Source organism: Tursiops truncatus, chromosome 1 (assembly GCF_011762595.2).
Source record: "Tursiops truncatus isolate mTurTru1 chromosome 1, mTurTru1.mat.Y, whole genome shotgun sequence".
Lineage (NCBI taxonomy): Eukaryota > Metazoa > Chordata > Mammalia > Artiodactyla > Delphinidae > Tursiops > Tursiops truncatus.
This window is the reverse complement of record NC_047034.1, coordinates 144,375,766-144,402,897: the sequence shown is the minus strand read 5'-3', so window position 1 is coordinate 144,402,897 and position 27,132 is coordinate 144,375,766. Positions and strand designations below refer to the sequence as shown.

The 27,132-nt window shown below is 37.1% G+C and overlaps 1 pseudogene; it reads right to left on the bottom strand.

Moving 5' to 3' along the window:
• Nucleotides 1–3,264: 3,264 nt before the first annotated feature.
• LOC101319051 (putative selection and upkeep of intraepithelial T-cells protein 1 homolog) lies at nt 3,265–13,670 on the bottom strand (annotated as a pseudogene).
• Nucleotides 13,671–27,132: the final 13,462 nt, after the last annotated feature.

Genomic DNA, 27,132 nt, shown 5'->3' with positions numbered 1-27,132 from the left:
ATTAAGGAAACAATCCCATTTACCATTGCAATCAAAAGAATAAAATAACTAGGAATAAACATACCGAAGGAGACAAAAGACCTATATGCAGAAAACTATAAGACACTGATGAAAGAAATTAAAGATGATACAAACAGATAGAGAGATATACCATGTTCTTGGATTGGAAGAATCAACATTGTGAAAATGACTATACTACCCAAAGCAATCTACCAATTCAATGCAATCCCTATCAAACTACCAATGGCATTTTTCACAGAATTAGAAGAAAATATTGCACAATTTGTATGGAAATAAAAAAGACCCTGAATAGCCAAAGCAATCTTGAGAATGAAAAACAGAGGTGGCAGAATCAGGCTCTTGGACTTCAGACTATACTACAAATCTACAGTAATCAAGACAGTATGGTACTGACACAAAAACAGAAATATAGATCAATGGAACAGGATAGAAAGCCCAGAGATAAACCCATGCACATATGGTCACCTTATCTTTGATAAAGGAGGCAAGAATATACAATGGAGAAAAGACAGCCTCTTCAATAAGTGGTACTGGGAAAACTGGACAGCTACATGTAAAAGAATGAAATTAAAACCTTACTTTTGAGTGGATGAATACTGGGTACAGGCTCCTTTCTGCTTCCCTGTATCATTAACCTGTGCCTTTGGATGCAAAGATATTGTTTCCTTAATGGCAGAAACTAGGCATGAGAAGCATAAATCTGTACTGTTGCAATCATGGACTTGTCCTTGCCTTTGTTTAATCTCAAAGGGTGAAACTAGGCATGAGAAGCATAAATCTGTACTGTAGCAATCATGGACTTGTCCTTGCCTTTGTTTAATCTCAAAGGGTGGAATGTTTCTCCACATTGGAGAGGTAATGAGGGTCTGACTCCAGGCCAGATTCCCATGTGTAATTCCTTATGTCCGATCATAGGAAATTACAAAGGCTTTGCGTAGCAGGCCCCATGCGGGAAAGCTGTCCTCCCCACACCAGACTTGGTGCACAGTCAACTCCTTGCACTCTCTGGAGGAAGCTGCAGTCAAGGACTAGGTCTCTGGCCCCCAGCAGCCATGCTCATATGCATACCTGCATTCCCAGCCCAGGTACCTCCTTTTGGAGGCCTCGTTATTGGGGTCCTCAGCTGAGATGCTTTTTAGTTGCCTCTTCTGAGACCTTCTTTTATTGGGAGACGGTGTCTTGACTAAAAGCTTCTTCTCTGCTCTGACTATTTTTCCATTCTAGCCCTTCTCTGTCTCTCCTCCCCATCCGCTCTCCCCTGCGTCCATAAAATGGCAGGAGCCTTTTGTTCAGTGTTCTTTATAGTGAGACACAATTTCCCCCACCTGTGCTGCATGTCACCTGACCCTTACCCAGTGCTGTTCTGTGGGGGAAATGGAACTGTAAGGAGCCACCACAGCTTTCCTTTTTTGGCCTCTTATATGCCCACAATAAGGGGATAAAAGCTTGACTGTTACTGTTTTGCTCGTTGTCCTAATTGGCCACGTCAACATCTAGCAGCTCTCAACAGGTAGTACAGAGAAAGCCAAGAGTCAGTGGATGTAAAGATGAAAAAACAAATACCCATTTTTGTGGTTATAGGTTATAGGTCTTTTTTTTGGTTTAAGTAAAAATAATTTCTCTGTATTGTCCATAATAACTTATCATGGATTTGCATTGTATTCGGGGGAAAAAGTCTGCTAGTAATTAAGAGTACATGTTTTTGTAACCTTGCATACATTTTTTAATGGAACGTTTTAGGATTGTAGATTGCTGGTGGAACACGAGAATTAAAATTTTTCTTCCCGTGTGACTAATTCTACATTTCCTTCCATTTTCATAAGAAGATTATATCTGCACAACAAAGCCAGGACTTTCATCATTGGGCATTAGTTAGGGGATTTCAAATTAGTTAGGGGATTTCATTAGTTCACATGCCTTACTGTGAACATAGGCTCATAAATATTCCTGTCCAGCCTTTGTGGACATCTACAAGTTTCTATAATATTAAATTGTTATTATTAACTATAATATTAAATTTTTAATTCTGCATTTGAGATCAAAATAGAAGAAAACATCTAAACTTCACAAAGAGCTCAGTATTGAATGTTTCTGGATGAAACACTTGGGCCTTCCAATTTTACTTGAGAGAACTATCGAAGTGTGAAGTCAGAAATGAGACTGTCACTGGAGTTTGAGGCACTAATACTGCACTTGTAGAAACCCCGGAGCCTCAAGGCAGCTACAATCAGAAAGCCCTTATAAGGCATAAGTCTTCCTCCTTTCCCTCCCTGCTCCCTCCCTCCCTTCCTGCCTCCCTCCTCCCTCCCTCCCTTCCTCCCTTCCTCCCTCCCTTCCTTCTTTCCTTCCTTCCTTCCTTGTTTCCTTCCTTCCTTCCCTCCTTCCTTTCTTTCCTTCTTTCTTTCTCTCTTCCTTTCCTTTTTTAGGAAGGGACTATATGTGTACATTTCTTTCAGTGATATCAGCTGATACCTCTGTGAGATTTTGAGAGAACAGGTAGAGGCAATGAGAGGCAGTAGAGGTAGATGTTTCAAGAGATATAGAAGCAGAGAGGAAGAGATAGACAGATTTCACTGGGGTAGAATCTGATCACTTCTGGTCTTCTCCCCCTCTGATTGCCTCCCTGATGTGTGTGTATGTGCAGGTATATGCATGCATGTGTGTGCATGTGATATTTGTTGTTTATCAGGCACAATGTTAGACGTTTTACATCAAAATTTCTAATCTTCACATTCTCATAATTATATTCCGCATTTCGTGGAGGAAATAAAAGTAGATCAGAAGGGATAAGCCATTAACCCAAGGTCACTCAGCATGGTTAAGTCAGGATAGAAACCCAACTCTCTGGATTCAAACACTATGTTCTTTTCATTAAGCAACCTTTCTTCTCTAGCCTGAGTAAAACCTGGTCTCAAAATCACCTTATTTTTTCTCTTGTTGTTTTTTTTTTTAATAAACAGGTACTCCCCTCACTTCTTTTTTCTTTCCTCCATAATCATATTTAGTTGAATTTAGAGTTATCCTGAGAATATTATCATCCTGGCTTGGGCAGCTTCATTACATGTGTAGTTTCATTACATGTGCCAAAGATATCATTAGAAAAGTACACGTTCTGGCAGGAAAATCTCTAGTGTATTATTATCACATCAAATCCACCAAGAGCTTTGCACATTAACAGATCAAGAGAAAATCTACAAGTCTTTGTTGCTTTCCCCAGTTATTAAGGCACAAAGACTGGAAAGGTCACTTTTGTAGAAACCCCAGGAGCCTCAAGAAGGCTACAATCTGAGATTGTATCTGGAGACCAGTTGGAAGAAAGATGCCTTCTGAGTTACCACCCTTCCCATTCCATTTACTTCTGAATATAAAGTAAATAAAGGAAATGACCATGGTGATAAAGACCATCAGAACACACAGGATCAGAGTCATATCTTCCAACTACATGACATCCAACTGGAAATGTGGATCTGAAATGGAGACTGGAAAGAGATGCAAGAATTAAAAGGGTCACAGAGGGAAAGGAGAACTGAATTACAGACCAATAAATTTACTTTTCACGTTCCTATTACTCCATACTTCTGGGCTTATGTGTGGGTGAAGGAGAAGTAGGCTGGGTTATGTGGATGACCCTGGGGATGAGTACATTTGGCCTAAGTCTGGAAGAAGGCTGCAAAGAGGCAGATACCCATTCTTCCACCCAAGCATCATGACACTTGCTCTGGTTGGCCAGAGTCTGAAGGACAGATAGACACATTATACCTTTATCTTCTTTATGTGGTGCTGTAGCCCCTCAAGAATTCTAGACCTCTTGAGGAGTATGGTGAAATAGAATAGCCTAAGATGAACAGAATCTCTGAGATGAAAGAGATCTTACAATTCTCAAAAGTCATCCTCTTATCTGGAGCAGAAGTCTTCTGTAAAGTATGTTTTCTGGGTGATTATAAAGGTGGAAAACACCCCTAACTCATAATATTGATTAATATGTCTTGTGATGGGAACACCATTGCCAACAGTTAGGGTATCTGTTTCATTACTGGACAGCTATGTCTATTAAAAATTACTTTCTTATATCAACCCTAGTTTGTTTCACTGACATGATTGTTCACTGATTCATACTACCTTGTAGAGAAAGACAACCAAGATGGTGAGGATGAGGAAGCTGAAGGCAGGAGTCTTAAATCCACGTCCTTGAAATAACAGTTGAAATAATTGACAATATTCTTGTTGGAGAAGTGAAAACTCTGAAGTCACCAAGGTTGTTGCCCACATGATATATTCCATACGGTCTTAGACTGTACAAATGGAGGGTAAAGCATTCACCTAATTAATATCTACTTTCTCCTATAATTTGATATAAATTCTCTGCCCTTAACTAGGTCAGAGATCCCTTTTATAAGGGTAATAGCATAAATTTTTTAAAAATAGCAAAATTGCCCTGGGAGTGTGTGCATAAGGATCAGAGAGTGGAGAGTCTGTAAGTCTCTCTCTTGGTCACATACCTCTATTTTTCTCACATTAACATTTAGGAGAACTTCAAACCTCTTCTCATAAAAGATAGAAAATAATTTAAAACAAAATTGAAAGAAAAACTTGGAAGATAGTACAAAGATGCTAAGAGTATTTATTCAGAGGATTGTGTGTGTGTGTGTGTGTGTTTAAATCTAAGCTGAGTTTTTAATTTTCTTTCCTTCCTACATGGCTAGGAAGCATAGCTTCTAAGCATGGCTAGAGCTGTCCATGCTTAGAAGGAAAGTTAAGATGATGGTGGGGTGCGAGTGAAGAAAGACATGCCATAAGCTTAGGAGAAAAGGGGAGAAGGATGATGATAAACACATGTAGCAGATAAGACACCAGAGAGGGAATTGAGACAGAATCCCTAGATTATGCTAATAGTAATGATAGTAACAATAATATCATACATTAGTGTTTGTACTATGTGCGAAGCCAGGCCAAATGACTTTGATATATTGACTAATTTAACCTAAAATAACCTTATGAAGTAGGCATCATCATCAATATTTTAAAGATGAGGAAGCTGCAGTTCAGAGACTTAAAATAACTTTCCCAAGTTCACACAGGTAACAGTATTGCCAAGAAGTCTGACTCTAGCCTGGCACTGGTTCTTGGAAATAAACGGTATACATCTCTTGCAGATTGAGTGTCTTCTGCATCTCTTGCAGAATTAAAATGTACAATGCTCGTGGAATTCCCTGGCAATTCATATTTGTTAAATGAATTGATAAGAGGTTTCTGAATTGATAAGCCTCAAGAAGGAAAATCAGTCCAGAAAGGCACAGCAAACAGCAAGCTGCCTAAATAGGGAAGAAGGTTGCTAAATGAGATAGTTGTAGAGGAAGCAGTACCTTCAGGGGAAAGTCCATTTTAGGTAAAGAGAAGAAAGTTCAGTAGCAATTATAAAAGAGGTTAGTGGATGTGTGTTACCTGCGTAATTACCAGGAGTCGTGAGCAGTGTGGGTGGAGGCTTCTGTGATCAATGACTCAACTTTAGGTCCTCAAGGTAGAGCAAGCAAAAATAAAATTTTAATTCGCAGATTCATTCTTTTTTTTTTTTTTTGGTACGCGGGCCTCTCACTGTTGTGGCCTCTCCCGTTGCGGAGCACAGGCTCCGGCCGCACAGGCTCAGCGGCCATGGCTCACGGGCCCAGCCGTTCCACGGCATGTGGGATCTTCCCGGACCGGGGCACGGGGTCTCAATCACTGCGCCACCAGGGAAGCCCCCCAGATTCTTAAGGATTCCGGGTCTGCTTCAACAATGGCAGTGACCTGCAGCCTATTCTTGGGGCTTTCAGTTATATCTAATGGAAGCCTCATAAATCGCTAAATGCCCAGGCTATATTTCCCTGTAATGATAAATTCTCTTTCACAAGGCTGCTATGACTAAATATCTCTTTCTTTTTTACTTTATTTTTAGTCTTTTCATAGAGGAACAGTACACTACAGCTGTTGAAACAGAGGGCTAAGGAGTCTAAGTGCCTGGTTGGGGTCCTGGCACCACCATCATTTAACGGTGTGAATAGCTATTCAACTTCTTTGTGTACCAGATTTTATCACAGATAAAATCTAATTCACTGAAAATTAAATATATTAATCTTATAAAATGCATACTGCACATAATAAATATTTAATATATACTAGCTATTATCATAGCATCTTGCTTCTTTCCTCCAGCACTGATGGATACGGCATTTAGTCTGCTAACATGGTTAATAAGCAAGACTCAGGTATGGACTTTCTTAAACTACAAAAACACTTTCAGTCTGGTCTGGTTTAGGGTATTTTGTCTTTATTTCATAGGAGAAAATTAATAAATGAAATCCTCTGAATTGTTCAGCGCTACTTTGTGACTTCTGCATTGTGATTTTTGGCTATAGCTACAGCTCCAGCTATAATAAAAAAATTACCTTACCTTGCTGATCATTGACATGTATACATAATTTCCATGGGGACCTCAAAGATAGAGCTGATGACACATTTTACAATATGTTGGGTTCAGCTATCCTCAAACTTTCACAATTGCCTTTTCAATTTCACCCTCAAAGAGAGTCAGAGAGTCCACCTGCCGATGCAGGGGACACGGGTTCGTGACCCGGTCCGGGAAGATCCCACATGCCGCGGAGCGGCTGGGCCCGTGAGCCATGGCCGCTGAGCCTGCGCTTCGGAGCCTGTGCTCCGCAACGGGAGAGGCCACAACAGTGAGAGGCCCGCGTACCGCTAAAAAAAAAAAAAAAAGAGAGAGTCAAAGAGGACAAGGATCAGTTTCAGTTGTCCATACAGACCATAAACTTAAGCGAAATATCTGTGGACGTATGAATTATTTTGAGAAGAGGACTTTTTTTACTTTGCATCAGTCTCTAAAATAGTCTATGACCCCAAAAGTTTAAGATATACTGAATTATTGTCTCCTCTAAGATTAAAGTACAGGAAGAATTGGCATATTTTATTATGTGAAATGATGGCTGGATTTTTGGCAAAAATAGAGCTATTACACTGAAAGAAATATGTTCTTTTGCTATGGAGGAGAAGCATCATCAGTTTGTATCATTAAGCCCATAAATTTGGAGGCTGGAATCCAAACTCAATGACATGAGATCCAAAAGTTTATTGTTCATGCAATTCAAACAAATATTTGAGGTACAAGAAGCCCAGGCTTTCTGATAAATAGCCTGTTACTCTTCTTCAGCTAAATGTTTTGCCAGCTACTAAACACTTGGGAAAGGAGATACTTTCATGAAGTTCTCATCTTTCTGGTCCCACATGCCTCTTTTTTTGTGATGCAAATAGATAATGAGGAAGACACTCACACGTATTGAAGTCAAGACTACCGGTGTGCCCACTGACCAAGGAGGTATCACATTGCAGGAGCAATCTGAAGGAAGAAAGAGATAATCATCAGTTATTGGTGCGGAGACACTTTGCACTGGGGGAAATGCACCAAGAAAGCAAGAGATATATTTTAATGCCATCCCTTTGTATTTATTTAGAATAGGACCAAGGGAAAAAACTATGGCTAAGGCTTAGGACTAGAGGATCCCAAGGATCTAAAGGCTTAGGTCTAAAGCTGTGTGTCACTGGGACGATAAGCAGAGCTGTTTCTAGGATGGGACCAGTTTGGGGCTGAGCCTAAACAGACCCAGAGAAAAGCAACTTATCTTTCTTTTTCTCTATCTAGTCCATCAATCAACGTGTCTCATTTGGAGGATGAGACAAAGTTATGCACTAGTCCTTGTGTTGTCTGGGTTCAAAATAGGCTGGAGTAGGATAGGTCTGGAGACGTCTCAACTGCCTAAGAGATCATAAGAGCTCTGAAAGTAAGAATTTCATCAATGGAAGGCTGGTTAGACAGCATTTTGTTTAAAATCTTATTTAGCACACGTCGTGGTGTCCCTTGGCTATATAGTCTTTCCATGAAAATAGTCTATGACGGGAGTGCTTACTACCACAGGTCGTGCCCAGTCCTCTGCTGGGGAGTACTATACACAGTCTAACTTAGTGTTTAAAATATGGGATACAAAGGCTCATGAGCATCATGGTGGCATAAGATAACCCTCATTTTTATCTCCCCATCAACAACAAAAATGTGGCATCCATGCATAAACAGAAGTACCTCTATAGGATTTGTGGGACACAGCACCATACACCAAGGGACCCGGGAGGGGTCTTGCTCACCTGTGTGTCAGGTAATAAGCAGATAGTATTTGGTACCTGCTCTGGAACATACAAGAGACTGTGAACTGTGGCTCCTGTCAGCTGTGCTCCTGGAGAACATGCAGAACATTGACCTACCAAAGAGAGAGTCTTTGTGGAAGTCCAGGTTTTCAGGCAGAAAGAGACCTCAGAAGAATGTAGTCTTGAAAGATAGAGCTATACCAGAAAGGATCCGTGCATTTGAAGCTTTTAAAAGTGAGCACACCCTCAAATCAAACAGTTATTTTGTGTCTTAAAATTTTCCCCAAAATCCTCCAAGTCCATTTCCCCCAATACAACATAGTTGAGATGGATGAAAACTTTCTCCCTAGGAAGGGTAGGCCACCTGGTGTAACTCTCCCTGCATGTTCTATTTTCCTGATGCTGTGGACTATTAAGTGACCTCTGCTCGCTGTTTCTGCCCTGTATAATTAGCACTTTATTTCCTGCCCCTGGACCATTTAAGGAGTCAAGTAAGAAATATGTGTAAACTGTGTTACATGTTAAATGCTAAATGTTAAAAAGCTCTCCCAGTTTGTTGGGAAAGCTATCACCATATGGGAAAAAAAAGGATTTCAATTTGACTGAGGTACAAGAAAGCCCAGGCTTTCAGATAAACAGCATTGTCAGAAGCTCCATGGCTAAAGAATATCTAGGACCAAGGAATGATGAAGGGCGTATGTCTAACATTTGTCCCGAGAGTTTAGAACTTCCTGAGGTAGATGGGCTTGGGAATCAAGGGTCAGGCAGCTTTAGCTCTCCCACCCCCACTTTATATCTCCTGCCCTTCAAACCCACTTACCTTGTAATCTGTAATATAAATCGACACTGGGCACCATGATAAATGTCAGCAGCAGAACCAGAATTATGACCAGAATCTGTATCCAAATTGTATTCCATGGAATACAATGTATACATTGTAGCAGAATACAATGTTTCCGATAAATACAGTTTATCGGAAATAGATTCATCTAAAGCATTCAAGACCTCATGACAGTGGGATATTAGACCTAAGCCAGTTTGGGGAGGTAGTTATAATTGGGTGAGTGAAAAGTGACAAAGGGTCCAGAGTGGGACTGAGCCCAGTGTGATTAGTTTGAGACTGGAGCAAAGGTGAATGAAGGCTTCTCACCCCAATTCTTCCCATCCATTCTGTCTCATGTTCTCCCTAAGGCAGAGCTGGGTTCTTCCTACTAAGCCTCAGACCAACTCAGTCCTTCAGTCCTTTTGTCTAAGCAACCAATATATGCGCAGTTCTGAATTCTCCAATGTATTCACTGGGTCTGGCATTATTCTTCTTGAATACATTGAGACATACGTTTACATAAGCTTTCCTCCTTTCCTATTCGTGCGAACAAGCACCTGCTTTAGTTTGCTGGTTTGCACATACTGGGCATAGACACCTATCATTTTGTTTGGGAATCTGATGTCTTTCTGCCCAGAGAAATAAACACAAAAATGTTCTAAAAGTAGTAAACTGCTAAACCTGTTGGGAACTTATTCCTATTATAATAATCTTGAATTGGGATACCCCTCTCAGCATCTGTCCAACATGAATTTCACAGACATATACAAATACTAATACATGTACATTTACTCGGCAGTTTCCAAGGCACTCATTTTATTTTATTTCAATCATTCAAGTATTGATTATTTATTGCTTACCTACTATGTGCCATGCAATATTTGAAGAAACTGGGGTATATTACAACAAAGATCTCTATCTTCATGTTTTAGAAAGGGAGATAGATAAGTGACAATAAACATAATAAATAAGTTACATAGCAGGTTAAAAGGTGATACTACGGGCTTCCCTGGTGGCGCAGTGGTTGAGAGTCCGCCTGCCGATGCAGGAGACATGGGTTCGTGCCCCGGTCCGGGAAGATCCCACATGCCGCAGAGCAGCTGGGCCCATGAGCCATGGCCGCTGAGCCTACTCGTCCGGAGCCTGTTCTCCGCAACGGGAGAGGCCACAACAGTGAGAGGCCCGCGTACCGCAAAAAAAAAAAAAAAAAAAAAAAAAAAAAAAAAAAGGGGATACTACTATATAAAAAAGAAAAATTAAAAGAGGGTAAAGTGATAGAAAATGCCAGGTGGAGGGGGTGGTAAAGGTTGCATTTTTCCAAGTTGGTTTGTCAAAGTGGTCCTTACTTACAAGGTGAGACTTGAGTATAGATTTGAAGGAGATAGGTAATTTATTGGAATTATAACATTCTGGGAAGAGGGAACAACTGGAGCAAAGACCCCAGGCAGGAGCAGTTCTGTCACGGTTGGGGAACAGCAAGGAGTTCTGTGTGACTAGACTAGAGGAGACATAGAGAACATTAGGGGATGAGGTCAGATAGGTAACAGGGGCAGAGATAGTGCAGGACATTGGTGGGGCATTTTACTTTGAATAAAATGGGGAACAATTGCAGGGTCTTGAACAGAGGGTGACATATATCTCATGTTTTAAATGGATCCTCCTATCCATGTGTTGAGAATATACCATAGTGGACAAGAGAAGTAGTAGGGAGAACTTTTCAGTTGCTATTGCCAATGTTCAGACCATGGGTGATGGTGTCTCAGACTTGGAGGGCAGCAAAGGTGGTAAGAAGTGGTGAGACTCTGGGTATATTTTAAAGGTAAAGGTAGTATTATCTCTCGACACGTGTGATGTAGAATATAAGAGAAAGATGGCAGTCAAGGATGACTTCAAGGATTTTTTTCTGAGAAAATAAAAGTAAGAAGTGTGACTGGGAAGGCAGTACATCACACAAGTTGACAGCTGATTAAGAGTTTAGTTTTTGATCTGTGTGATTGAGGATATTTACTAGACTTCCACACTGAGATGCTGAGTTTAGAGATGAGACTAGAGTTTGGGAGAGAGGTCTGGGTAGAAGATATCATTCGAGGAATTCTTATCATATTGGTTTTATGTAAAGCCTTGAGATAGAATTAAGTCACAATAGAGAAAAAAAGACTCAAAGACTATGCCCTGGGAAACTCATATATCAAGAAGGCGGAGCGAAAAAGATGAAGTAGCAGAAGAGAATAAGAAAGAAGACAAGCAAGATGGTGAACAAAGCCAAGAGAACATAATATCCTGAAAACCAAGTGAAGAAAGTGTATTAATTTTTTTCTTTAGTTTATAAATTTGATGACAATGGCCATCATCTGAAGAACAAACACACAGATCTCACCTGATAGGACAATGCTTGTTCCTTCCTCTTGACCAGTTACAGGTTTCGAAGGTAGCAAGTGACATTCCCATAGGAGCTCCATCTTAGAAGAAGGGTCATCTTCAGATTGAACGATTTGTCAGTATGCTGTGAGTGAAATTTTGATGAAGGTAGAATGATCTCTCCTCTGCTGTCTCTCCATTCCATTTGAGGTTGCAGGAACCAACCTCTTGAATTACACTCCACTAAAAGACCTTTGGTATTAGGAGGATGCACAAGAATCTGCGTTTCCAGGCTTGTAGCTGGTTGGAAAGAAAGGGGAAAACAATATTTAGGTGAAGGGATGGGGAGACATAAGAGAGAAAGAAAAGCCCCCTTCTTCTACTTTAAACTTTATGCCCTTAGATACACTGATAGTCAAGCGCTGTGGGGCTCTGATTGCTTCTACAAGCTAATCAAAAGGGAAAAAGGCTAAGCCAGACTGAAGGGGTATGATATCCAAATTAACAACCTGGTCCTAAAAAGTCAGGAGAGGAAATGCCTTTTTGTTTCATTTATTCACTTAGTCAAAAATATTTATTGATTATTTACTAAATCTAGGAGACTGGGCTAGGTCCATGGACGTAATGATGAACAAAAACAATCAAGATCTCGGTCCTCATAGAATTTATAGTGTAACATTTTTTCTTGTATCTTCATCGTTAGTCACATATGAGCTACCATAATTTATTAATAAGCAGTAAATAGCATAAAGGCAAGTTTGCGACTTTAATTGAAACTTTAATTTATGTGCTCTTTGAATAAAACAGGTAACACACTACTATTATCAAAATAAAGCAGTAGATATCAGTTTAGAGAAAATAAACAAGTTTTTGAAAATTTTTAGGACATTGCTGGGGATGTTAAGAATTGCCTAATGCGTGGGCAAAGAAAGAATGAGTAGAGATTTAAAGAGTTCCTCTAGAGCAGCTCTGTCTGATAAAAGTTTCTGCAGTGATGGAAATATTCCATATCTGTGCTGTCCATTCAGTAGCTTTTTGCAATGTGAGACTTTAGCACCTAAGATGTGGTCAGTGATCCCTTATTGGCTTTTTGGCTAAGATCAAGATGTGGTCAGTGAGAGTAAAGAACTAAATTTTCAATTTATTTAATTTTTTACTTTAAATTTTGCCTAATTTTAATTTTATTTAATTTAAATATAAATGTAAGTAGCCACATGTGGCTAGTGGCTATCATATTGAATAGCTTAGCTCTAGGTAATACAGATGAACGTCACAATAACTAATGAAAATGTTAAATGTGAATGGGCCTAGGTCCCTACCCTTGTGCCCTCACATTTGGAAGCCTTTCAGTTTACTTCAAGTCCTCCATCTTGCCGCCATTTCTTTGTTATTCAGAAAACCATGACTGAGGTGATATTGGAGGACACAGAAGATTACAGATGAAGGCTTTCTGAACTATATTTAAGAACTACGTAGTCAGCAAATTGAGTCAGGGAGAAATGGGAACAAGAATGATCATTAAGGAGACAGTTGTAAAGATTTAGGTGGTTTATAGAGTCAAGTTTTACTAAAGTGTTGTCAAAAATAATTGAAAAATATAGTACCAAATCCTGAAAGGATTCTGTTGATACTTTAAAGATCTAACAGCGCACATGGACCTGGGAAAACAGACAGTTCTTGCCGATAAAGGTAATATGTGCACAGACACAATTTGCATTCTTAATCCAACACTCTTCCCCATTTAAAGACTAAATGCATGAATTTGAACTTGCTAAGCAAACCCTGTAATATGAAATGGTCAGGAACACTAAGAATATTCCTAATACTCAGCCTCAGATGGATTGAGAATTGTGGATGCATAGAAGCCTCAGAGGGATCCATCCTTACCTGTGACCTTCACTTCTCTGATGGCCTCATCACAGAAATCACCATCTTTGAAGAAACAGTGGTACCACCCATCAGCAGCAGCATTCACATTAAGGAACCTGAGGGTCACCTTACCCTCTCCAGTGACTTCTTTCAGGAGCTCTGTCCACTCCACATACTTGGAGATGGTTTCTCCATACAAGTCTTTACCATTTCAGTACAGGTGAACAGGTTTTGTGTAGTGGTTCTAGAACCAGCGTATTTCCATGTGTTCTGCACTCTGTGGTGGGGACAGCTGGCTACTGAACTCAGCTTTTCCACCTAATGGAGCCAAGATTGGCCCCTGAATGCCATTCACTGTGAACTGCTCTGTGAAGGAAGACAGTAACCAAAAGGTGAGAGTATGAACCAGGAGTCACTGTGTATTGGATTCATATATGTACATGATGAGTTCCTAGCTTTCTAGGTATCAATGGGTTCTTAACATTCCTTCCAAATACTACCTATAGGACTGCCTTACCTTTTTAGTATCTTTCCAGAGACTCCCAAAATTTCCCTTTTATTTGATTCTCTTTAAATAGGATTAAGATAGAAATTTCAAGAAAATAAAGAAGAGACCAATTAAAAAAGGGATATTCCATCAGGCTCAGTCCTTAATAAAGATCTCTGCACTCACTAAGTGCCTAATCAAATAATGTAGACTGATTGATTTGCACAGGCAAATAAAGTCTTCTCTAAAAAATATGTGTGATCATTACTCTTGCCTTTTCTCTTAACCTCAGGCCAACCACCAACCATTTTTATTTCGACTGAAAAAATCCACACTGACCCTGACATCTGATATATTTCTCTTTTCATCCCTTTAAAACTCAAAAATTTATTTCTGGGTAGAGCTTTTTTATTTTTATTTTTTAAAATTTTATTGGAGTATAGCTGATTTATGATTTTGTATTAGTTTCAGGTGTACAACAAAGTGAATCAGTTATACATATAATTGTATCCACTCTTTTTTAGATTCTTTTCTCGTATAGGTCATTATAGAGTATTGAGTAGAATTCCCTGTGCTATACAGTAGGTCCTTATTAGTTATCTATTTTATATATAGCAGTGTGTATATGTCAATCCCAATCTCCCAATGTATCCCTAACCCCTCTTTCCCCCAGTAACCATAAGTTTGTTCTCTACATCTGTGACTCTATTTCTGTTTTGTAAATAAGTTCATTTGTACCATTTTTTTAGATTCCATATATAAGCGACATCATAGGATATTTGTCTTTCTGTCTGACTTACTTCACTCAGTATGACAATCTCCAGGTCCATCCAAGTTGCTGATAAAGGCATTATTTCATTATTTTTTATGGCTGAGTAATATTCCATTGTATATATGTACCACATCTTCTTTATCCACTCTTCTGTCGATAGACATTTAGGTTGCTTCCATGTCTTGGCTATTATAAATAGTGCTGCCATGACCTTTGGGTGCATGTAGTTTTTCAAATTATGGTTTTCTCTGGATATAATCCCAGGAGTGGGACTACTGGATCATATGGTAGTTCTATATTTAGTTTTTTAAGGAATCTCCATACTGTTCTCCAGAATGGTTTTACCAATTTACCTTCCCACCAACAGTGTAGGAGGGTCCCGTTTTCTCCACACCCTCTCCAGCATTAATTGTTTGTAGATTTTTTGATGACGCCCATTCTGACTTGTGTGAGGTGATACTCCATTATAATTTTGATTTACATTTCTCTAATGATTAGTGACGTTAAGCATTTTTTCATGTGTCTTTTGGCCGTCTGTATGGGTAGGGCTTTTTTAAAAAAAGATGTTTTCTCTGTATCCCTTAAAGGATTATATTTCACTTTAACAGATTATGTAGGATCTCATTGTGGGGAATTCTGCTCCATCTAGACTATGCTCTCTCACACTTTTGGTGGGGGATTGTAATCTATGGACTCAGAGAAAAATAAAAGTTTACTAAGTTATTAATTTATTTCTTCCAAATGAGTTTCTTAGATTTTTTCCCCCAGAGTAGAAAGCCACATACCATACAACTCATTGAAGGAGAAAATATGACTTGGATGTATGGTAAACCTTTATGTGTTAAGGAACAAAATATATTTCTTTATTCATGTAAACATTTTAAATTTATTTCTTTGTAATTATGCAGTATTACAGATTCATACTGAAATACTTTAAAATACAGAATTATTTAAATGAGGAAAGTAAAAGTGTCCAAAATTTGCATGATAGAGGAATAGTGCTCACATTTGGACACACGTCATCCAATAACAGAGCAGGGAGGAAAGTAAAGACAAGTTCAGATACCGCTAAGATTGCAATAATTGCTAAAACACAAGGAGCACTTACAATGTGCATGGCAATATTCTAAGCGTGCAAATTTTAAGTAAATGAAAAATGATATACCATGTTCGTAAATGGGAAGAATCATTTCTTTAAAAGTTTCAAATCTTTCTCCCCCGATAAATTATAATTTCAGGATAGTTCCAATATCCCAATAGTTTTTTTTTCCATAAATTGACAGATTGACACAAATCAATGTCGATGTGCAAAGGCTGAAGAATTGCCAAGACACAACTGAGGGAGAGGGAGAGAAGGAGGATGCATAAGAACAAGGAATATGGAAGCGGAATGAACAAGGGGAAGAAGAAGAGAAAATATAATGGAGGCTGAATATATAAAAAATCTTTAATATAAATTGAAGCTTTTAGGGTCTTCCCTGGTGCCGCAGTGGTTGAGAGTCTGCCTGCTGATGCAGGGGACACGGATTCATGCCCCGGTCCGGGAAGATCCCACATGCCGCAGAGAGGCTGGGCCCGTGAGCCATGGCCGCTGAGCCTGCGCGTCCGGAGCCTGTGCTCTGCAACGGGAGAGGCCACAACAGGGAGAGGCCCGCGTACTGCAAAAAAAAAAAAAAAAACTTGAACCTTTTTTTTCTAATTAGGATTGTTAATATAAGGTATTAAATCAATTTTTTTAGCAATGAAGTTTAGCAATTTGAAGATTAGTGTAATGTAGTAATTGTTAAATATTACTTTAAACAAGTTTTTGAATTTGGTTTAATAATATTTTATTTAATAGCTTTAATTTTACACCCATAGAGAAATTTATCTTTTTTAAGAATTCATTTGTCAGATTGTGATATCAGAATTATATAGTCAATGTGATATCATCTAAAATCCTTCCTACTTTTATTTATACTCTTGAGTTCCTCACAAAGCGTGAAAACTGTAAAATTTTGAAAAGTGCAACAATAAATCTAGATTCTGAGTTGTTTTGGGATAGTTATTCAACAAGTATTTTTCCCTTTTACAAACTCAATTGGACATTGACATTAAATGGTTTTCTATATTTTCTTGAGCAAAATTTGGTAAATATCCTTTTTTGTTTTTACATAAAACTGTCCAATTTACTAACATTACCTCATTTAATAAAACACTTTTTTACTGATCAGTCATGATTAATTTTTTGAGAATATATCAATTTTAAGCTTCCTTTGTTCCTATATCAATTTTAAGTTTCCTTTAAGCTTCCTTTGTTTAAGGGTGAATTCTCTTATTTTTCCTGAAGACGCCTTAATTTTGTACTTTACCAGAATTGTAGTTCATCAGTCTGTTTCCCTTAAGAAATATGATATACGGTTTCCATTGCTGCTGTTAAGAAAACTGCTACCACTCTGATAGCTGTTCCTTCATTGATAAACATCCTTTCTCTCAGACAGCTTTTAAGATTTATTGCACTTTAGTTGTAATGAATCTATGTAAGAATTTATGTTTCTTTTTCTAGCTTAAGCTTGATAGTGCTTTTTGAATTGGATAATTATCATCTGTCTTCAAGTATAGAAAGTTCTCACCAAATAAATGTTTAATTTTATTACTTCTCTTATTCACTATATGCTCTTATAAAATTTTTATGTCCCACACAACACCTCTCAACTCTCTTGGGTATTACCAGCAGATGTCTTAAACCACCACCGCCTGCTCCTACGGGTGTCCCCATGTTAAAATAATTCATTTATTGTTTTGCCTTTCTGATACAACTGGGCTACCACAGATGTTCTTTCAGTTTAGAGAGTCAGAAATTCTCAAAGTAGACATTTAGTTCCTGACTAGAATAAGGTGTGGGAATAGGACACATGCCAGACCTTCACATTTTTGTCCCTGCCTCACTCATTGAGGGGAGGATGCAGACATAGTTGAAACTCTAGGACTCTCTGTTTCCCCCACATTAAGGCCTTCTTGTCTCTCCCAATGCCTCCTGTTATATCGCCACTTGAAAAACACCACCAAATAAATTTAGGTTTTCTCATCCTTGAGGCCAGGAGAGTCTTAGTACCAATGTGTCAACTAATTAATTGATTGATTAATCAATTAACATATAAAATATTAAAACTTATTTTGTATGTGGAAAGGAATACTATTTTAGGTGTATACTGTTTGATCCCCATTTTATGATATGTTTGTATAATAATATTTGAAAATAATTTGAGCTATTTGAACACTGCCAATGAAGTTACTTTTATTCCCTTAAACAATTAAACTTTAATATGGATCCAAAACACTGATTATTTTGAATGTGTTTTAAGTGCATTAGGTAACAAATAAAATAGAATGATTACAAGCTAATTACCACAGTTACCTTTATATCTATTATAAAATAATAACGATAATTTCATTATTTTCTACTCATTTTTATATCTAGCTGGATATATAATTTGATACATTTTAAGGTTACATAATACATATTTTCATAAATTTTCAGGTTTATAACAATCTTACAGGAAACAAAGAAAAAAAATGAAACATTATTCTCAAAGATATAATGGAAAATATTAGAGCATTTTCTATTAAGAACAACTGTAAAGCAAGGGTAACTCAGTGTGGAAATTTGAGGTCATCAAATAAAAATATCTTTGAACTATTTCATAAAACAAAACATGTTTTGTTTGTTTTGTTTTCTATAGACTTTTAAAGAAAAAATATTTTTTTAAAAAAGGTACTGAGCGTGGAATAGTTCTACAAGACAGAAAAATGTATAAATATTATCATTTTTGAAAAATCTGAATTTGGCTCATGAGAAGAGAGCTCAATGAAACAGTTTATAATTTTAAATACATAGAGGAATTTAATTTATGACAAAGATGCAATTTGGTATCAGTACAGAAAGATAGATTATTTAATAAATGGAAGGACAACTGGGTATTTTTTGGAAAAAAAATTTAGATTTCTGTCTAAATCCTTATAATAGAAATCATTTTGCATAGATTAATTTGCAAATATAAAATAAATAGAAAAAGCAGCTGTATAACTTGGAACATGGCCTAGAAAACTCTTTCTAAGCAAACACACCAGCTGGAAACCATGAATAGAAGAAATATTGAATTATGCAACAGAAAAATAAGTAAATAAATTGAATTATAAAGGTCAATAAAAGGTATAACAGATCAAGCATTAATTCATTAAATTAAATTTTTAATTCATTAAAATAAAAATAGTCTGGTCTGGAAAAGCTTTTTTTTTTAATCTGCAAAAGCTTTTGTTATGAGAAAGGAAAGATAAGTTACAGGCTGAGAAAAAATATTTACAAAAGATATATCAGATAAAGGGTTTGTATCCAAAATACAGTAGTCCCCCCTTATCTGGAAGGGATACATTCCAGGAACCCAGTGGATTCCTGAATCCACAGATAGTACTGAACCCTATATATACTATGTTTTCTCCTATACATACATACCTATGACAGAGTTTAATTTATAAATTAGCCACAGTAAGGGAACGTCCAAATTGCCAACATTTCTACTTTTGTGCATTGGGGTCATTATTAAGTAAAATAAGGGTTACTTGAACACAAGCAGTGAGATACTGTGACAGTCGTTCTGATAACCAAGATGTCTACTAAGTAACTAAGGAGTGGGATACCCTGGATGAAGGAATGATTCACATCCTGGGTGGGACAGAGCAGGACAGCATGAGAGTTCATCAACCTACTCAGAATGGCTCCCAATTTAAAAATTATGAATTATTTCTGGAATTTTCCATTTAATTTTTTCAGACAATGGTTGATCTTGGGTAACTGACACTGCAGAAAGCAAAACCACGGTTGGGGATGGGGACTACTAAATACAAAGTTTCTCAGAACTTAACGATAAAAAAACCCCAATATAAAAATGGATAGAACATCTGAGCAGACACTTCACCACAGAAGATATATGGATGGCAAACAAACACAGGAAACGGAGCTCAACATCATGTGTCATTAGGAATTGCAAACTAACGCAATGAGATATTACCAAAAGCCTATTAGAATGGCTGAAATTCAAAACACTGACAACATCAAATGCTGACAAAGATGTGGAGCAAAAGAAACTCTCATTCATTGCTGGTGAGAATGCGAAATGCTAAGCCACGTAGGAAACCAGTTCGGCAGTTTCTTACAAAGCTAAATATGTGCTTACTATATGTTCTAGCGATCAGGCTTCTAGGTATAACACAAATGAGTTGAAAACTACATCCACACAAAAACCTGAACATAAACGTTCCCAGCATCTTTATTCATAATTGCTCCCGAATTGGAAGCAACCAATATGTCCTGTGGTTCATTTAGACAATGGAATATTATACAGTGATAAAAAGAAATGAGCCATCAAGCCATGAAGAGACATGCAGGAACGTTAAATGCATATTGCTAAGTAAAGAGGCCAGTCTGAAGAGGTTATGTGCTATATGATCCCAATTATATGACATTCTGGAAAAGGCAAAATTATGGAAACAGTGAAGAGAGCAGTGGTTGCTAGAGGTTTAGGAAGAGGGAGGGAGGAATACGTGGAGCATAGGGTATTGTTAAAGTGGTAAAGTGGTTCTGTATGATTCAGAAATGGTAGAAACATGGCATTATGCATGTATTAATGTAGTAAATTTGAGGATTTCAGGGCTGATCAAGGAAAAAGAGATGACCACGAGGTGGTGGTAGCACACAAGAAGCCTTTATTTGAGCAGCACTTTGACAGGGTTTCGCGGGTGGCAGTCCCCACAGTATGAGACCATTTGGAGGCAGAGGGAACACCATGCAGAAGGGGAGGAGGGCAAGGGAACTCCCAGGGGAGAGATGGGTTGGAGAGAGGGCTTACGTGTCTAGTAATGTCACTTCACAGAACAGTGCAGAGTTGAGGGCTCTGCAGGGCAGCCGTGGCTTGGGGTCTCTGTAGCTACAGAGTTTATCTTACCTATGGCTAGCAGATGTTGGGTGCAGTTTCACAGGACACACAAAGCAGACAGGCATTACATAGCTAAAAGTATGCTTATCAGGGATATATTTAAAACAATTGGATGTGTAAAAGTTTGAGTTTGGCAAAGCTCAGGCTTTTGAGCTAATGGGTCTCAGCCTGATTTAAAGAAGTAAGTAACACAGGGACAATATACAGAGGCTACTTGTGCTCATTTATATAACAATTTGTTAAAACCCAGAGAACTTTACAACACGAATCGTGAACCCTAATGTAAACTTTATTCGATAATAATCTATCAATATTGGTTCATCAGTTGTAATAAATATACCACACTATGGAAGATGTTAGTAGTAGGGGAACCTTTGGAGGGGCTGGGTGAGGAAGGGAGAATGGGGTTGGTTATATGGAAACTCTATGTACTTTCTGCACATTTTTTCTGTAAATCTAAAACTGCTCTAGAAAATAAAGTAGTAAAATTTAAAAAGTCAATGAGGATAAAAAGGAGGAAAAAATAAAGGGGGACTTGGGAAATTTTATAATTTATAAAATAAAAAGTCAAAAAAAACCCTCTGGATGTTCAAAATATAATTAATATGTCAACAGACTGAATTATAAACTAGTCAGAAACATGTGGAATAGGTATAAGAGATAAAAATTCCTAAAAATTTAAGAGTTCTTAAAAAGCAATGAGGGAGGGACTTGTCTGGCCGTCCACTGGTTAAGACTCTGCACTTCAAATGCAGGAGCAGTGGGTTCAATCCCTGGTCAGGGGACTAAGATACCATGTGCTGCATGGTGTGGCCAAAAAAAATTAAAAAAATAAAAGGTGATTCTTTCATAATTAAAAAAAAAAAGCAATGAGGGAAAAACCAACAATGCAAAGGAAACATGGAGTAAAGACCTACACAGGCAGTTCAGAGAAAAGAAATACAAAATTTCTCTGAAAGATACTCAGTCTTGTTAATAAAAAGGGTAAAATACAATCACTATGAAAATTTATTTTTCATCTGTAAGTTTGGAAAAGATAAAAAACTGTGATACCTGTAATATCTGAGATAGTGATACCATCTGTTGGTGGAAATGTAGATTAGTAACTATTTCAGAATGATATTTTCAATATATAATAAAATGGTACATAGTCTTTGAGCAGCAGTTCTACTCACTGGAATGTTTCCTACCTATATACTGACAGGCATGCTCAAAACATGTGTGCAAGGATTGGTGGCAGCATTATTTTATTAGCCAAAGGCTGCGTACCACCTAAATGTGCATCACTAAGATTTCTGTCATTTAATAAGCAGCTTTTGTTAGAAACATTAAAATCTTATATTCCATTTGTTGTCTCAGGCTTTCTTTTACCTATCTCTAAATACGTTATCTTTATTTCTTCTCTGCATAGATCCCTTTACAAATGCGAATTTTCCTCACCTGTCAAGCTTCCATTAGCCCATCCCATCCTTCCTCGTCTGACACCTTACTTTACTGATAACTCACATGGATTCCAGTATGGGTCTGCAGCTTAGACCACTTCCTCACAGTATAAGTGGTACGTAAATCATGTCTCCTAAATATGAATATCGGTTCTCAAGGGAAAGTATTAGGTTTTCTTTATTTGTTTATTCTCCCTGGAACCTAACACAAATCTGGGTACATGATAAAGAAGACTTGCTGATTAGAGATAATTAATTTTTCCTAACCATTAACTGGATCTGATACCACAATGAGGTATCACCTCACATCAGTCAGAATGACCATCATCAAAAAATCTACAAACAGGGCTTCCCTGGTGGCGCAGTGGTTGAGAGTCCGCCTGCCGATGCAGGAGTTACGGGTTCGTGCCCCGGTCCGGGAAGATCCCACATGCCGCGGAGCGGCTGGGCCCGTGAGCCAGGGCCGCTGAGCCTGAGCATCCGGAGCCTGTGCTCCGCAATGGGAGAGGCCACAACAGTGAGAGGCCTGTGTACCGCAAAGAAAAAAAAAAAGCATCAAACTATAATTTAAATGGGCATATTTTACTGTATGTAAATAATATTTCAATAAAGGTTTTTTAAATTGAGAAATAAAGTAGCAAGTGAAGTCCTAATGGATCCTCTTGGTGCCAACCTATGTAAATTATACACTAAGAACTTTAAGTATTTGTTGAAATGACTCACTAAGAACTTTAAGTATTTGTTGAAATGACTCAGAAGACTTAGTTTACACTCAAAAACCAGCTTTATTACGAAGGAAATAATACAATAACAACAGACGAAGGATGTGCATTGAAAGGGCTTTGGGGTTCCCAGAAGCAGGCTTCTAGGTCTACCCATGGGGTAACATCACACAGGATATGCATCGTCTCCAGATCTCAGCCCATCTCTGTGTTTTGTGGAGCCCTCCAGTGCTAGGAAGCCCCAAATCTGCCTGTGGTAGGGGTCTCATGTTGAATTGTTCACATAAATCTATTCCAGCTATGTGACCAGGTTTAGCCTTTGAACCCTGACATCCCCTACTCCCTGCCCCCACCAAAATCTGGTGCTAATCTTAAATAAAATTAACATTCCTAAGCAATGAAGACAGGCTGCTGCTTCTTGCTCTGTAACAACTCACAGATCCCTGGTTTCAGGACATCATATATCTTTAGTTGATAGATTTTACATTATTTACCAAGAGTCAATAGCTCTGGAGATAAACACTCAGTCAATCTAGACCAGCTGAGATTAACTGATGCTGTAAACAAATATATTCTTCCCTACCTCCTTTGTGTGACATTAGCTCTACATCTTCCTGGTGATAAGCATAAATTACCCCTGCCAAGATAGTGGCAACTTTCCTCACCTGTTATTTTCTAGGTAAGAGAAACCCAAACATTGGACAGAACTTCTGATTCTAGCTAGGATGAAGTAACAAAGATAGGACCTAACATTAATAAACAATGAAAAACAAGAAAAATATGTGAAATAACATTGTTTTAAATTTTAGGAAACAGACACAATAAAATCAATGAGGCAAGTTCTACAATCACCTAGGCTTCTGGTAGGCAAATTTTTGATTGTAGGCAGAGGAAAAGAGAATGCAAACAAAACCCCAAAAGGCCTGGCTGAGTTGAGAAGACATAATAGATTTCAGGAGGGTAAGGTGAAAAAGTAAGGCTGAGGTCCAGAAAGAAAGGAGCTATGAAGAAAAAGAGCTACAGAAATCTTCAAATAAAAAACCCTGAAAATTTTCTATTAAATAGTGCATGTGCAAAGTGAAACTCTGCAAAACTGAGGAAAGAATGATTAATATTGTTTTAATACCAACACCAGACAAAGATACTGCAAGAAAAAAAATAACAACAACTTATGAAGATTGATGCAAAAATCCTCAATGCAATACTAGTAAACAGAATTCAGTAGCATATTAATAGGGTTATATAATATGATCAACTGGGATTTATTCCTGGATTAAAAGGACGGTTCAATACAAAAAAATTAGTCAAAATAGTATATCATATTGACAAAATGAAAGGAGAAAAACCAAATGATCACCTCAACTGATGCAAAAAATTATACAACAAAATTCAAAATACTTGCATGACAAAAACACTCAACAACTAGGAATAGAGGAAAACTGCCTCAACGTAAAATATATGAAAACCCACGGTGAACATCATACTCAGTGGTGAAAGATGGAAAACCTTTCCTCTAACATCAGGAATAAGGTAAGGATGTCCACTTTTGGAACTTCTATTAAATATAGAACTGAAGGTTTTAACCAGAGGAATTAGGCAAGAAAAATAAATAAAAAGCATCAGTATTGGAAAGGAAGAAATAAAATTTTCTCTGTTTACAGATTATATAATCTTATGTTATAGAAAACCCTAAAGATTCTACCAAAAAAAAAAAAACCTGTTTGAACTAATAAATAAATTCAGCAAAGTAGCAGAAGGCAAAATCAACACAAAAATAAGTTACATTTCTATGCACTAACAATGAACAATCTGAAAAGGAATTTTTAAAAATATTCCATTTACAATAACATCAAAAAATATAAAATATCAAGAATTAACCAATGAAATGAGTGACTTGTTCATTGAAAACCATAAAACATTTCTGAAAGAAATTAAAGAAGACATAGATAATTGGAAACATACCTTGTGTTCATGGACTGGAAGACTTCATATTGTTAAGATGTCAATACTACCCAAGGTAAGCTACAGATTCAATGAAATTCCTATCAAAATCCCAATGATATTTAAAAAAACCATTAAAATTCAAATGAGACCTCAAGGTATTTTGAATAGCCAAAAAAAAAAAAAATTGAAAAAGAAGAATAAAATTGGAAGGCTAATACTTCATAATTTCAAAACTTACTACAAAACTATAATAATCAAAACAGTGTGATACTGGCATAAAGATAGACCAATGGAATAGAATAGAAAGCCCAGAAATAAACCCTCATATAATATGGTAAAATGATCTTAGAAAGGACTGCCAAGACCACTCAATGGAAAAAGAGTCCTTTGAACAATATTGCTGGGAAAACTGGATACCCACAAACAGAAGGATGAAGTTGGACCCTTACTTTATATCACATACAAAAGTTAACTTAAAATGGATCAAAGACCTAAATATGAGAGCTGAAAATAGAAAACTCTTAGAGGCAAAAATGGGGAAAGTTTTCATGATATTGGACTTGGCAATGATTTCTTGGATATGAAATGAAAATCAAAGGCAAAAAAAGAAAAATAGATAAATTTGACTACATCAAAATTAAACTTCTTTGCATCAAAGGACACAATTAACAGAATGAAAAGGTAACCCATAGAATGGGAGAAAATATTTGCAAATCATATACTGATAAGGATTAATATCCAGATTATGTAAAGAACTCTTAAAACTCAGTAACAAAAATAACAAGTACACTATTCAAAAATGGGCAAAAGTTGAACAGGCATTTCTTCACAGAAGTTATACAAATAGCCAGTAAGCTCATGAAATGATGCTCACCATCACTAATCATTAAGATGCAAATCAAAAAACAATGACATACCACCTCATACCCATTAAGATAGCTACCGTAAAAATTTCAGAAAATAATTTTTTAAAAAAGGAAATGAATGTTGGCAAGGAAGTGGAGATACTGAAACGCTTGGGCACTGTTGGTAAGAATGTAAAATGGTACAGCTTCTGTGGAAAGCAGTATGGTGGCTCCCCCCAAAATTAAAAATAGAATTACCATAAAATCCAGCAATTTCACTTCTGGGAATATATCTGAATGAATTGAAAGCAGAATCTTGAAGAAATGTTTGAACACCTGTGTTCAAAACTGTATTATTCATAGTAGCTAAAGTATAGAAGCCACCCAAATGTCCACTGATGGAACAGTTAAACAGAATATGGCATAGACATACAAAGCAATATTTTTCAGCCTTAAAAAAGAAGAAAATTCTGATATATGCTACAACATGGAGGAATCTTGAGGATTCTATGCTAAATGAAATAAGCCAGTGGTAAAAAGATAAGTACTATATGATTCCACTTATATGAGGTACCTAGAGTAGTCAAATTGAAGGACATAGAACATGGAATGGTGATTGCCAGGGGCTGGTGGGAGGAGGAAATGGGATTTATTGCTTAATGGGTATAAAGTTTCAGTTTCACAAGATGAAAGGAGTTCTGGAGATGGATAGTGTTGATGGCTGCACAATAACATGAATGTACTGTAACTTAGAAATGATTAAGGTAATAAATTTTATGTTACAGTATTTTATCACAATTTTAAAAATTAGAGAAAAAGACTAAAGACTTTAGTCTAGCCTAAGTTAATTCAGTGTGTGGAATGATATGACAATTTCAAAGTTCACCTAACAAAAAGTTACTTTGTTTTTCATGGTAAAATTAAAATTCTAGTTGAATAAATAAAACTGTATAATGGAGAGGTCTCAAATTACAAAACTTATGCTCAGATAAATGTAATTCTCCCATTCATTTTATGCTTTCATCTTGTTATCAACCTCATTAGTCCCTTATTTGCAATTTATCCCATAAATTCTGGTACGATTATTAATAGTCTTTTAATAGTTTGTATTTCTATTTTTTTTAATTGATTGATTTTCTCTTGGACTAAGATTGGAATAGGAAAGGCTTTGAGGTATTTTTTGTTTTCCAATTTTCCAAGTTTTTACAATTTGTATATTTGTGTAGTAGTTTCTTTTTTATGGCTTTTTATCAGCCAATTTGTTCTCCCTTTCTTCTTCAGAGAATTTAGCAAGACTTTTATTTCAGGATTTACACAGAATCAAAAATGTAGCCAATACTCAATAAATGGTAGCTATAATCATTATGAATTTTAGACAAGCTCACTTGTCACTCTGTAGGTATTGGATTAGATGATGAGGTTGGCAAATATTTAGCTAGAGAGAGTATTTACTATATAAATAGTAGGTGACTGTTACTGTAATATAGTTGAGAAGTTGTGGTACACTCAAATGCATACATGACTCCATGGTATACTCATTTTGTAAGTATTCCACAAGGTCTTTAAAAGAATAAAAATAAAAACATCCAAAAATACTCAGTGCCTCCTGTTTGCCAGGTATTGTGTCCAAGGTCAAACAGCCAGGACACAGTAGAACTAGGATTAAAATTCAAGATATGTATGCCTCAGT